The sequence below is a fragment of the Macrotis lagotis genome, chromosome 1, assembly GCF_037893015.1.
Source record: "Macrotis lagotis isolate mMagLag1 chromosome 1, bilby.v1.9.chrom.fasta, whole genome shotgun sequence".
NCBI lineage: Eukaryota > Metazoa > Chordata > Mammalia > Peramelemorphia > Peramelidae > Macrotis > Macrotis lagotis.
In genome coordinates this window covers 912,690,011-912,705,053 of record NC_133658.1, presented here as the reverse complement: position 1 = coordinate 912,705,053, position 15,043 = coordinate 912,690,011, and positions in this window count along the sequence as shown.

Sequence of the window (15,043 nt, the reverse complement as noted above, 5' to 3'; positions counted from 1 at the left end):
CTTCAATCCTCGGGCATCCTTGGCTACAAACTCGTCCATCTCCCGGTCTGCGGCGCTCGGGGAGCATGCGCAGAGTGGAGCTTTGTGTGCCCATAACTTCTCTTCTGTCAGCAGTGCCCCTGTGCCAACCAAGTCTGTAAGACTTGGGGGAAAGCTCAGTTCGGGAAATATTCAGATAACTTACAATGGGTCATACCCATAGAACCAGTCATCCTGCCTCTGAGAACACAATTCAAGGCAAAGAAGAGACATTGAGAAAAAGATCCATAAATTTCTAGAGCTGGAAACAAGCTATTTTTATCTTATACACCAGCAAATAACATAGAAGAAAACATGTCATCTCAATCAACTATCTAGGATTTAAAGTGACAAGAGTGGATACAATTTTCTCTACATTAAATCCACCCTAATAGTTCATCATTAACATGAATTTTATGATGTCTGATGAAAAAAAAATTCCATCTGAAAGGTTTTTCAGTGATCGTTACATTCAAGGGGCTTCTCTTCATTTTAGAAGTGTAATATTGATTTCATACTTTAATACCCAAAGAGCCTTTTCCTATTCCTACACAGCAGAGCACAAAAAAAGAATGAAAAAAAGTCATCAATTTCCATTTCGTTCCAATTTCCTCTTTTAAAAAGGATATACCAAATAGGAAAGTAACTGTGACCCCCCCCCCCCCCAAACCCTTTGGTATTATGAAGCCCTACCCTATGTGAAAGGTGGGCAGTTGGCCAAAGAGAACTTTAGCTTCTCTAGTCCTGCTTTGGGGACACTGCAAATACAATTCATACTTCCAACTAAGTCACTTCTGGCTTTCAACTTCGAGAAAAGATGGAAGAGGCCAACCCTTTCTCACTATACCCTAAAGTTCAAGTATATTGGAGCAGTTTTCACTTATGACTTGTTGAAATATATGTTTGGGCTTTTGTTTAAAGCATGTTTTTGAGGGAATTTAGTGATTTTTTTTTAGATTTTTGCAAGACAGTGGGGTTGTGACTTGCCCAAGGTCACACAGCTAGGTCATTATTAAGTGTCTGAAGCTGGATTTGAACTCAGGTCCTCCTGACTCCAGGGACAGTGCTCTATCCACTGTGCCACCTAGCCACCCCAAATTTAATGATTCTTAAATTATTTCTCCTCAACTTGTTTTCCAAGTCAGACATTTCTGATAATAGATATTTTGCATTTTCTTCTGTTTTTTCAGTCTTTTTATTTTAATCTTTCTTGCTGTGTTGGCTTTGATTTAATTTATTTTAGATTTCAGGTAGTCTAATATAGGATAAGCTTTAATACTTTTTGTTCTAAGCTATTCTTCTAATTCTGTCCTTCAGTTTTTATTTCATTTTTGTTTTCTCTCTTCATTCTATCTAGGTATTCATGTAGTCTTTGTGAAAAAGTCATTTTTTTCCTGCTAACGTTTTTAGTTACTAAAAGAGTTGTTTTTTGGTCAGTTATTTGCATCTGACTCTTTGTGGACCCCATTTGGAATTTTCTTGGCCAAGATACTGGAGTAATTTGCCATTGCCTTCTCCAGCACATTTTATAGATGAGTAAACTGTGGTAAGTGACTTGTCCTGGGTCATACAGCTAATAAGTATCTGCGTCTGGATTTGAACTCAGGCTTTCCTGATTCCAGGGTTGGCATTCTATCTTCTGTGCCACCTAGCTGCTCTTGCAACTTTTGAAGGCTCTCTAGATTTACAATAATTTATCATATCTATCAACGTTTTCTTGAATTTACTCATATCTCCAGCTTTAGTTCTTGATTTGGACAGGTTTCACCCCTCAGTGTGCTTTTGTCAGGGGTGGTTGGCCCTGCTTGGTCCTGTAGACTTCTGTACTGACCTCCACCTACTGGGTTACACTGCTCCCAAACATCTACAAGGTCCTTGAATTTAATCTCAGGACTGAATCTCTTGTATGCCTTGTCCCACTCTTTTGCTCTGCTCCTCTGAGGGGAGTCCTTTATTTCTTCTACCTCTGAACATAGAACCCTTGAAAGCTATATCTTTAACCTGTTACTGGTTGAACTGGGAGGCTGAGCTATTTGCCTGACTGATTCTGGCTTTATTGATGGCTCTTTCCTATCACCCAGAGACTTCCAGCTAACTTTTTATACAACTCTAAAGTCATCTATTATATTTTCTTACTGAATTTCTTGATTGTGACATGAATTACAGGTTTTTGTTGGAGTAATGTGGGAGCCTGGTGACCTGCCTTCATTCAGGCAGCCACATTGTACTGAAATCTCTCGGTAGTATTCAAAACACTGAACAATTTTCTAATACAGTACTTAAATTTCATGTTCACTAAGAACTCTTTCAGTGACTAAAGGCTTTCTCATCATTATATTCAAGGGGAATCCAAGTCCTGTGAGGAAGGGGATGGGAAGGGAAGAAGCATTTATATTACATTTACCTTATGTCAGATGCTACCCTGTTTTTTTTTTACAAATAACTCATTTGATCCTCTTAACACAGTAGATGTTGCTGTCATCTATTTTACTGGTAAGGAAACTGAGGCAGAGGATAAGTGATTTCCCAGGGCTACACATCAAGTATCTGAGGTGAAATGTGAACTCCAGATTAACTGACTTCATTTCAATGCTCTATCCACTTCACTATCTCAGCTACCTATATGAAGTTCTCAATGAATTTATAGCATGTTCACCAAGTCATCCTTTATGCCAGGAAGTTCTTCCATCTTACTTATAGTCAAATGATTCCTTTCTTGGCTGACAGATTTGAAGATATTTAGCCTAAAAAAGAGAGGACTGGGGGGGGGGGGGGGATTTAATGATTGTCTTTAAGCATTTTTAAGACCAAGCATTTGAAAGAAAGAATAAGAGCTGTTCCATCTGACCCTAAGGGCAGAATTGGAAGAAGTTATTTAGTTGAATCAATCTACAGGAATTCATTAAATGCCTACTATGTGTCATAATCTGTGCCATAATCTGTGCTAGGTACTCCAAATATGAATACAAAAGTGATAAGATCTATGCCCTCAATGATCTTACAGTCTCTTAGGGGAATATAGAATTTTATATATATATATATATATATATATATATATATATGTATATATGAACTTAATAAAATAATTCTTGACAGAAAATGTTTTGGTGAAAGGTACTATTGACAATGAAGCAATATCAAAAAATTTTATAGTACATATATATGATAAAAATCTACTGAGTATGGGACTGAGTCAGATTTACAAAAAATTAGAACCATTCCCTAATTGATAAATGATCAAAGAATATAAACAGTCAATTTTCAGAAGAAGAAATCAGTTATTTATAGTCATATAAAAAAGTCACTATTTACCAGAGAAAGGGAAATCAAAACTCATACTTATCAGAAGTGACAAATGCTGGAAGGGATAAGGGAAATAATTAATAAACTATTGGCGGACTAGTGAACCAGTCCAATCCTTCTAGAAAACAGTTTGGAACTAGGCCCAAAGATCTCTAGAACTGCGCTTACTCTTTGACCTAGAAATACTACTACTATGTCTGAATCCAAAAGAGATCAAATAAAAAGAGAAAGAATTTATATTCAAAAATATTTATAGCAGTTTTTATTGTGGTGGCAAAGAATTGGAAATTGAGGAGATGCTCATCAGTAGAGATTGGGATGGGATACTATTTTGCAGTGGGAAATAATGAGGGGGGGTGGTTTCAGAAAAATATGGTAAGATCTAAATGAACTGATACAAATTGAAGTGAGAAGAACCAGAAGGTCATTATGCACAGTATTAGCAATATTGTAATGATTATCAACTGTAAAAGACATGGTAACTCTGATCAATATAATGATCTAAGACAATTCTAAAGTACACATGATGAAAAATGCTATTTACTCTCCAGAGAAGGAACTGATGAACTCTGAGGACAAATTGAAGTAAAATTTCTTCTCTTTATTTTTCTTGCTTTTAAAAATATGGCTAATATGGAAATATGTTTTGCATGATTTTACAAGTAAAACTGAGGTCATATTTCTTGCCTTTTCAGTGGGTGGTGAAGAAGTTGGAGGGAGGGAGAATATTTGGACCAAAAATGTAAAAAGAAAAGAATATTTAAAATAACCAATAAATTTATAAAAATTTAAACACACACAAAAAAGAGGAAGAAATGTATCTTTGCTGAATTTGGAATGAAATATGAATGGACTGGGGAGATAGAGAGAGACCTCAAAAAATGATCTATTTAAATCAAAGATTAGGGCATGGGGTAGAATAGTCTGGGGGAAAAAAGGGCATTGACTTTGATTGGGTTTAAATTCTGATTCCATCACTTACTATTCTTAGTGAGTATGGCCATGGATAAGTTACTTATTCTCTCTGGATCTCCATGTTCATCCGAGCAAAAAAGTGAGAAGGGCAGAGGAGAAGGGCATCTCACAAATGACATCTTCAACTCATTTATTTATGGAGAAGACAACATCAGGAAAGTCCAGATTGGGGTACGAGGGACTGTAGAAAGATTCTTTATATTATATGCACAAGAAGCATGGGGAGATATATCAGTTATTTGGGGCTCAGACAGAAAATTAAGTTTAATTGACACACTTTCTGATTAGAAAATAGGAACTTTTCATGTCTTTGCCCCAGCATGGACACCCTTCCCTCACTCTCCTTCCAGCTTTCTTTTGGTGTTATCTTTTCCTACTAGAATATAAGTTTCTTGGGAGTAGGGTCTATCTTTGGGGGAGGGAGGCTTATAGTTGTAAATTCAAGTTTAGAAGTGTCTTGTTCATAGTCTGTGTATAATGTTCTATATATTCATCCATCCAGCTATCTTTCTTTTTTCCTTTCTTTGGATGTCCTTATGTGACTAAGCTGTGATCAGAGAGAAAAATAGGGTGAAACTTATTTCCTTGAAGTTACAAACACACACACACATATAAATAATATGTATATTAGATCTATCATAGATATATTATAAATATATATAATATTATAATAACATAATATTATAATGTGTATAAATGAATTTTCATCCAATACATAAATTGCATGTATACTTATGTATACTTGTATACTTACATATGCAATTAAGGTACCCTGGGAGTTTTTGGAAAGTTAAATTAAAGGACAGATTCGTAGGGAAAAGCTGTCCTTACCCAGAACTAGATTCTTATAGTTCTCCAGCATCACATCTCTGTTGAATTCTTCCTGAGAGGCATCCAGCTGTTTCCATTCCTTCTTTGTGAAGTCCACAGCCACATCCTTGAATGTCATGGTTTCCTGAAATATGAAACATATTCCTGCTGAACTACAGATCATCCATCAAATACATGAATTCAGGAGTGGTTTCTATGACACTGGAAGCCTTAATTATTCTGTAGAAATTTTATTTCTAGGAGAATATGCCTCAGTTTTATGTGACAACCTGTTATAGCTACCCTTTTTTTGGTACATACTTCTGTTGTGAGCTAATTTTGTCTACTGACTATTATAATGGAAGGTGGAGACTTCTGAGATGGAGTTTTGTGAATGTGCATCCTCAGAGTAACTTGAACCTTGTAATAGTAGTAGTAGTAGCAGCAGCAGCAGCAGCAGCAGCAGCAGTAGTAGTAGTAGTAGTAGTAGTAGTAGTAGTAGTCACCTCAAAGTGTAACTTTCTGGTATAAGTTGGGGGTGTAGATTACACTGTAGGGATTTTACTTGGTATTTATTTAGGCATGTTCCTTTTCTGGAACTAGTGAGAATATTAACAGCACCAACCTCCCCAAGTTGTTTTTGAGGACGAAATATTACTTTTAAAGTTCATAACATAGAGGCTGGTACACAGAATGCCCTATGCAAATGTTAGCAAAAATCACGTTGATGTGAAATTCCCAACTTCTTTCCAGTAGAAGAGAAAGAAAAACTCTGATTTTATAAAAAGGTTTACGTTAGTAAAGCACTTTGGCCAAGGAAGCATTGCATGTGGAAAGTATGGATCTTACCAGTCTGGAATCAAATTCAGAGGGGAATGATATATCATGTCTTTGCTTTTGACAACGTCTGAGTGAAAGGCATAGCCAGTGGGACCTCTGAACTGCTCTAACTGATCCGGAGTGGGGGGAGAGGAAGACTCTATGAGCAAGTAGGGACCACTGAGACAGGAGAAAGCAACCTTATGGGAGTCAAAGACACCTTTTGCATTATGGGCCACTGAGATGAAGCAGTTCCCATTGCAAAGTACTCATCAGGTCCACTCTGGAAAAACCTGATAGGCAGAGCCATTCTTCCTTAGAAGAGAACAGCAGGCCAATAGCAGAAAAGCAGTGATATAATGGGCAACCAAGTCAAGTCATGTTCTCTTACATCTGCCATATGTTGGGGCAGCTAGGTGGCATGGAGAGATTATTGAACTTGGTGTAAGGAAGACCTGCCTCAGACACACAGTAGTTGGGTGACCCTGGGCCGCCTCTGTTTTTCAACTGTAAAATGTAAATGAGAATATAGTATCTCCCTCAAAGGGTAGATGTGAAGATCAAATGAGATTATAGTTATAAAATGCTTTGTGAAATTTAAAGTAATATGTAAACGCTATTATTATTGTCTATGACCTGGATGGATGCATGAGTGACTTATGTGAGAGAGAAAAGCAGAATTGTTGTGTAAAAAGTTGAATTCCAAGGAACTGGCACTGGCAAATGGAGTCCAAGCCTGAGGGCCCTGAAAATGACAGGTTTGATTTCACTATTAGGTGCTCACAGGTCTATCACTTCTAGACTCAAAGGACCCTGCATAGAAGGGACAATAAAAATTGAGTCTGAGATACACTCTTATTTTGGATAGCAGTTTCCTAGTAAATATTGTTCCAGTCCTTCAATGAACAATGATAAATCCCTATTTATCACTCAGTCAGGATACTGGGGCTGGACTCTACTGACCTTTCAGGACACCCTTCATTTTTCCTCAATTACTACACAGTGACTGATTGGCAATCTTTTTATCTTCCCCAAGGCCTACATATATTAGGAGATAGATGACAGAGAGGATAGATAGGTAGAAAGAGATAATAGATAGATGGGGGGAGAGAGAGAGAGAGAGAGAGAGAGAGAGAGAGAGAGAGAGAGAGAGAGAGAGAGAGATCAGCAGGATTGATGGGTGGATAAGTAAATAATAGGTTGTGGTTTGTTCATTCTCAAAGAAGACCATGGCATCAAGGGGTGATACCATGATATACTAGTGAACTGGATTTAAGTGAAGGAGGGTGGATAACTAGATAGATGTTGCCTTAAATATACTTAGTTCCTCAACTCATTTCCATGACCTAATCCCCCAATTCCACTTAATCTTGCTGTCACCCACACATGTACCACTTTCATATTTATTTATTTATTTATTTAGGTGTTTTTTTTTTTTTTTGCAAGGCAATGAATGGGGTTAAATGACTTGCCCAAGGCCACACAGCTAGGTAATTACTAAGTGTCTGAGGCTGGATTTGAACTCAGGTGCTCCTGACTCCAGGGCCAATACTCTATCCACTGCTCTACCTAGCTGCCCCAATTTCCATATTTATTAAACTCCCAGATCAGATCATGAGCTTTTGTCATTCCATCTTTTCCTCTGTCTTATGACTACTAACAGTTTTCATCTTCACCAGGATCTCCAATTTCTCTACCCCTCAGTTCCTTTCCAGGTCATCACCTATACTCTTCTCCCTTATCTTGAACCTTGGGTGAACCAGTTCTACTCTTTAAGATCTTCTCTTAAATCCCCCTTATCCTTTAAATGTCCATCCAAACCCCAACCTTAGATTATTCCAGAGGCCATCTTCTGCCTTCAACCCTATCCTTGTGCTGCTGAATAGAAGTGGAGAAAATCATCATATTCTGTTGCCTGGGTCCCCTCAGATTTGTTTCATCATCTCAATTTGGTTCTCATTGTGGCAAGACAATCCCTTTTATATCTCTCTGATCTACACACTATCCCACTTACTACATTGGCTTTTCTAAACCTTTTCATCTCTCTTCAACCTTCTGTGGCTCCCCTTTCATAATCAGGCCTTAGGAAGACCTTTCTGTTCTTCTTATGTTGTAAGATGACCATATATACTCTACAAGTCAAACACTGCCCTTGCTGTTCTTCACATAAAAGGTCTTCATCTCAAGACTCCATTCCTTTTCACAGGCTCTTCCCCATGCCCCACCTCTTCCTCCTGGTCTCCTTAAAAATCTCAACTAAAATTCCACCTTCTGCAAGAATCCCTTCTGGGTCTTCCTTATTGAGAGTGCCTCTACTCTGAGATTACTCCCAAGTTACTCTTTACATATGGCAGATTACATAGTTTTCCTCCTTATAATGTAAAGTCCTTGTGGGAAGAGATATCTTCCTTCTTGAATTTGTATTCCAAGAACTAGCAGAAGGGCTGGCATAAATACACAAAAAAGACTTTTTTAAAAATATTTTTTTTGCAAGGCAAATGGGGTTAAATAGCTTGCCCAAGGCCACACAGCTGGGTATTGTTAAGTGTCTGAGGCTGGATTTGAACCCAGGTACTCCTGACTCCTGGGCCGGTGCTCTATCCACTGCGCCACCTAGCCACCCTTTACAATAAAGACTTTTTCACTTTTGTCTAAAAAACTTCTTGTTAACTGATTAAATGACTTATTTGTTTTGAAAGGCAATGGAAGTAACTTGCCCAATGTCACACGGTTAGATAATTAAGTGTCAGGACTGGATTCAAACTCAGGTCCTCCTGACTGGAAGGTTGGTGCTCTATCCTCTGCACCACTTAGCTGCCCCTTATTAAAAGTTTGGGAATCCATCATGTATGATAGCGAGCCTGGAGTTCACTAAGCACATTGTTGATTGAAAAGTAGTCATCTCAGTCCTGGGTTGTCCAGACTCAGCTATCTTTGACATGTCAGCACCAATTGAGTCAAACTTTTGTTTATTCAAGATCCTAGCAACATACTGAAAATAGCAATCTGAAACTCGATACCTCAACATCCATGTAGCCTGAGCCAAAGTCTATAAAAAGATAGGAGCAAGTGATGATTGAGAGAATAAATGATTCCAACTTGGGGACGGATCTAGAGGAAACATAATTTGTTACTCCTCTGGTATCCCCCCCAATGAAAGATTTGATTGAGAAAGTTTAGCAAGCAGATAAAGTTTTTTTTTAATTGCAAGAACAGGATGTAATATGTACACAAGGAACAACATGCAAAATTTGCAAAATTACTTGCTATAATACCTGCCAAAAATAGTCATAGTATATTCCCCTATCTGTAAAGGAAGAGTTCAGTAACCACCTGAACGATGATCTCATCATATTCTACAATAAGTGTTACCTATTGTGGTGGCATGGAAGAAACTAGAGAAGATGTAGATGTATGCAGACTATTAAACATCAAATAAGAGAAATAAAGTAGACCAAGAATTCAAGATGCCCTGGTCTTCTTCCTGGACAATCTGAGGTTATTGGTGTTGGATTTAAGCTGTGAACACTCCTAGATTCAGATAGCATAAAAAGATTAATTGCTTCGAGACAAAAATTATGTTTCCTCTAGATCCGTCCCCAAGTTGGAATCATTTATTCTCTCAATCATCACTTGCTCCTATCTTTTTAATAGACTGGCTCAGGCTACATGGATGTTGAGGCATTGAGTTTCAGGTTACTTTAAATACTGGAAAAGGTCATGTGAAAGATAACCTTAATGAAAATGTTGGTATACCAATTGATTTCATTGTCTTCAGAACACAAGGAATAGTGAGAAAAGATTGATGAAAATATTGGATCAGTTAGGAGACTTTCTTAATCTTTTTTGGGTCATGGACCTCTTGGATGGTTAATATAGTTAAAATTACTGATCCCCTCTTTAAAAAAGTGTTCTTAAGAATTTAAGGGAAAATACATAAGACTACAATGGAAACCAATTATATTGAAATTATTAAAACATTTAAAAAATAAGTTTATATATCTTGCATTAGGAACTACCCAAGTTATAGGAAGATGATTAAAGCTGTCCATTGACACTGGAGACTCAATTTGTTTCATTTGAGAGGTAAGTCAAGGGAGGATTAAATATCTGTGACCTCAGCTCCAATAAGCTGACAGAAACAATGGTCATATGACACATTAGTTTCTCCCATTTTCTCCCTGTAATAGAGTTCTTTCGTTTCTTAAAATGGATTTCTTCTAAGATATCTTGTGCATGGAACAAACTAGTTAGCTGATTGACAGAAACTTATCCCATAACAAGCCTGAGCAACTTGTCTGTTTATAAAATAGTCCCAAAGAACGGTCCGGGTCTTATAAAAGACATATCAAAACTGCTAAGTACCTGTTGGGGAATTGGTTGGATTTTCTTCATTCATTGAAAAATAATGGACTATGAAGTTAGCAGATCGAGGAGAGGAGTCTTAGCTAGCTGTAGAGAGACTATCAGAGCTAGATAAGAATTCAGAAGATGATGCTTCCAGGGACTGCAGACTTGTCTGTTGTAACCAACAAAGGAATTAGAGAACTCAAATAAATATATTTCCATTCTAGAAGACCTTGCAAAATTGTGAAACCAAAAGCAAAGCCCAACTGGTAGTCCGGATATGGAGGTTGCTATGAGACTTCAGGAGACAGATTGAATTCCTGAGTCGTATAACCAGGGCTGCAGATTAATACAAAGTCACCTCTTCCCCAACCTTAGTAGTCCAATTACAGAGGCTCCTAATGGAACAGTAGTTTGTGATGTACAGCCTGAGACATCTATAAGATACACATCCAATCCAGATTCTAGGTTGGCAGACCTTTGCATTTTGATAGAGGCAGTGCTATATTTGGTCAATTAAACTCCTGATTATTCAGGAAAAATAGAATCGATGGTTATTTACAGTCAGATGAAACCCAATGAAAGATTTTTTTCCCCACTGCTTGGGAGTCATGTTTCACAAATGTGAATGCAGTATTGATAAGTGATACTTTGCAACATACATATAAGTAACCTATGGGAGTCAATTAAGTGGCATATTGAATAAAGTAGCAGATGTGAGGATAATCTGAATTTGAATTTTAATTCAGACATTTAGTAGCCAAGTGACTGTAGTCAAGTTACTTAAGCTCTCAGCATCAGTTTCCTCTATCACAAGGTTGTTGTGATATTAATAAAAGTATATAAACTATGATTTTGCTTGTGATATTAAAGAATAGACATACTTCTCAGAACTGCAAGGTACCTTTACAAAAACAGACCATGTGATATGCAAATATAAGAAAAGAAAAAAAACCTAGTATTTAAAAAATGTCTTTTAATCATAAACAAGAGATAATTAACCCAGGAAATAAAAGCAAATTCTATAGACTTAAATAGGGTTTTAATAATTCTGTGATAATAACTGATTTAAGAGGCAGAAAAGAGGCATGTTTGTGAATTTGGATTTAAGGGAGAAAGGATAAGTCAAAATGAACAAATTAAGTGGAATACATAAAACTTTAAAATTTTATACAATAACACAATATCATAAAGATGGATAACTTTGAAAACATGGGATGAGGAAGAAGAATTTATTAAATACTACTGAACTTTGCAAATACTATATTTCTCAACAATTCTGTGAGGAAAATGCTGTTATTATCCATATCTTATAGCTAGTCCGTGTCTCAAGCACGATTTGAACTCAGGTCTTTCTGACTCCAGTTCAAGGGTTCTTTTCTACTGAACTGAATCTAAGGAATTCTGCTTAAAACAATGACCAACTACAATGCATAGGACTCATGTGGAAATATAGTATCTTCATTCAGATAGATAGCTGATGTACTCTTCCCCCCTTCCATTTGTCTTTTTATGTATTTCTTGAGTCTTGTATTTGAAAATGGAATTCTCTGTTCAATCCTGGTCTTTTTATCAGGAAGTTTCAGAAGTCTTCAATTTCACTGAATATCAATCATTTCCCTTGACAGAATATGCTGAATTTTGCAGGGTAGCAAATTCTTGGTTATAATTCAAGGTCCTTTTCCCTCTAAAATATCATATTCCAGGTATTTCCATTCTGTAATGTTGAAACTGGTAAGTCCCATGTAGTTCTGATTGTGTTTCCTCTGAATATAAATTGTTTATTTCTGGGTGCTTTTAGTATTGCCTCCTTTATCTGAGAATTCTGGAATTTAGATGTGATAGTCCTTGGAGTTTTTATCCTAGGTGCTCTTTCTGGAGCACTTGTGCTGTCCTCCTGTGATGATGATGATGTCCATCTGTTTAGACATATATCTGCATTATAATGGAGAAGGAAGGTCTCCCCCCCCATAGACATGAGTAATGAGATTTGTTTTTTTTTTGACTATATATTTAGAATGGTTTTTTTCCTTGCTTTTTCAATAGGTGAAGGAATTGGAGGTAGGAGAGAGAATTCAGAAATTCTGAAAATAAGAAGAAATTTAATTTTTAAAGTTTTTCAATTCAATTTCAAAAATAACTCAGCATTTGTGAATGGAACAAAATTCTCTGAGAATCTGTACATCTGGTCAAAGGTACATTAATATCCCAACTCTCCTACAATCTTTCCAATGATCAGTTTCCCTTTTTGTCATTTTAGCCAATTTGAGAGGTGTGAGGCAGTACTTCAGATGTTTTAATTTGCATTTCTCCTAATGATTTGGAGAATTTTCTCACTTGATTATATAAAGCTTTAATTTCTTCATCTGAAAAATGCCTGTTCATATCTTTTGATCATTTATCAATTGGGGAACGTCTTTTAACCTCATAAAACAGATGCAATTCTCTTTATATATGTTTTAGAAATGAGACCTTTATCAGAGCACCTAGCTGTGAAAATTGTTTCTCAGCTTTCTGTTCTCCTTATGATCTTAGGAACATTGGTTTAATAAGTACAAAATAATTTAAATTTAATATAGTCAAAATCATCATTTTGCAATTTATAATGTACCCAATTTCTTGTTTGGCTATAAACTTCTCCCCTTTCCACAGCTCTGACAGAGACTATTTCTTAATCTGTTAATTTGTCTATGGTATCACCCTTTAGGTCCAAATCCTGTACTTATTTTGAATTTATTTTGCTATAGGGTACGAGAAATGTGGGGGTCTATGCCTAATTTTTGCTATTCTATTTTCCAGTTTTCAAAATTTTTGTTGAATAGCGAGTTCTTAACCCAGAGGCTAGAGTCTTTGGGTCTGTCCAAATAATAGATTATAATAATCATTTACTACTGTTTCTTAACCAGTACCAGGCAGTTTTGATGACTGCCACTTTGTAGCATAGTTTTAGATCTGATAGAGCTAACCTACATTACTCGACATATTTTTCATCAATTCCCTTGATATTCTTGATCCTCCATTGCTCCAGATGAATTTTGTGACTTTTTTCTAACTCTGTAAAATAGTTATTTGGTAGTTTGATTCTTATAGCACTCAAATAATTTAGGCAGAACTGTCATTTTTTATTAGCTTGGCTTAAACATGAAGAATTGACATTTTTTCCTAGTTGTTTAGATCTGATTTTGTGAAGTATTTTTTTTTTTAGTTTAAGGCAATGGGTTAAGTGACTTGCCCAAAGTCACACAGCTAGGCAATTATAAAGTAGCTGAGGCCAGATTTGAACTCAGGTACTCTTCTATCCATTGCATCACTTAGCTGCCCTGTGATAAGGGTTTTGTAATTGCGTTCAGTTTCTCAGTTTGTCTTAAGATGGAGATTCCAAGGTATTTTATGTTGTCTGCAGTTACCTTAAATGTAACTTCTTTTTCTATTTTTTGCCCTTGAATTTTATTATGCATATATGGAAATGCTGATAATTTATGTGGGTATATTTTATATCCTACTACTTTGCTGAATTTAATTGTTTCAAGTAATATTTTATATGATTTTCTATGTCATCATCTTCAAGGAGTAAAAATGTTGCCTCCTCATTGCCAATTCTAATTTCTTGACTTTCTTTTTATATTGATAAAGCTCAAATTTCTAATACTATATTGAATGATAGTGGTGATAATGGACTTCCTTGTTTCACTGTGATCTTATTGGAAAATGTTCCTAGTTTATCCCCATTACATATAGCATTTGTTGATGGTTTTAGATAGACACTGCTTACCATTTTAAGGAAAACTCGATTTATTCCTCCATCCTGTAGTGTTTAAAAGGAACCGATATTGTATTTTTGACAAAGGCTTTTTCAGAATCTATTGAGATATTCCTATGATTTCTGTTGGTTTTGTTCTTGATATGCTCAATCATGTTGAGGGTTTTCCTAATATTGAACCATTCCCTGCCTGCCTGGTATAAATCCTATCTCATCATGATGTATTATCCTACTAATCACTTGCTATAATCTCTTCGCTAAAATTTTATTGAAGATTTTTGCAACAATATTCATTAGGGAGAATAGTCTATGAATTTTTTGTTTTGACTCTTCCTGGTTTAGGAATTGGCGCCATATTGGTATAATAAAGGAATGTGGCAGAACTCCTTGTACTAGTTTTAAAAACTATTCATGTAGAATTGGAATGCATTGTTCCTTAAATGTTTGGCAAAATGCACTAAATTATCTGAACTTGGATATGTTTTCCTTAGGGATTTTATTGATGGTTTCTTCTATTTCTTTTTCTGAAATGGGGTTGAGTATTTTATTTTCTCTTGTGTTAACCCTGAATGAAATGGATGAATATTTACAAAAATGCAAACTCCCCAGATTATCAAATTCATTGACATACAGTTGGGCAAAATAGCTCTGAATTCTTTTTAATTTCCTCCTCATTGGTGGTGAGTTTACCCTTCTCATTTTTGATACTGGTAATTTGGTATTCTCTCTTTTTTTCAATGAACTTATAAAAAAATTAGATAAATCTTTGGGTAAATTTTTTTTTAGTTGTTTTTTTTTTTTTTTGCAAGGCAATGGGGTTAAGTGGCTTGCCCAAGGCCACACAGCTAGGTAATTATTAAGTGTCTGAGGCCAGAGTTGAACTCAGGTACTCCTAACTCCAGGGCTGGTGCTCTATCCACTGTGCCACCTAGCTGCCCCTTTTGGATAAGTTTTACAAGATTTTATTCACCTTAGCTTCCTTGTTTATTTTATGATTAAACTGAGGGAGGT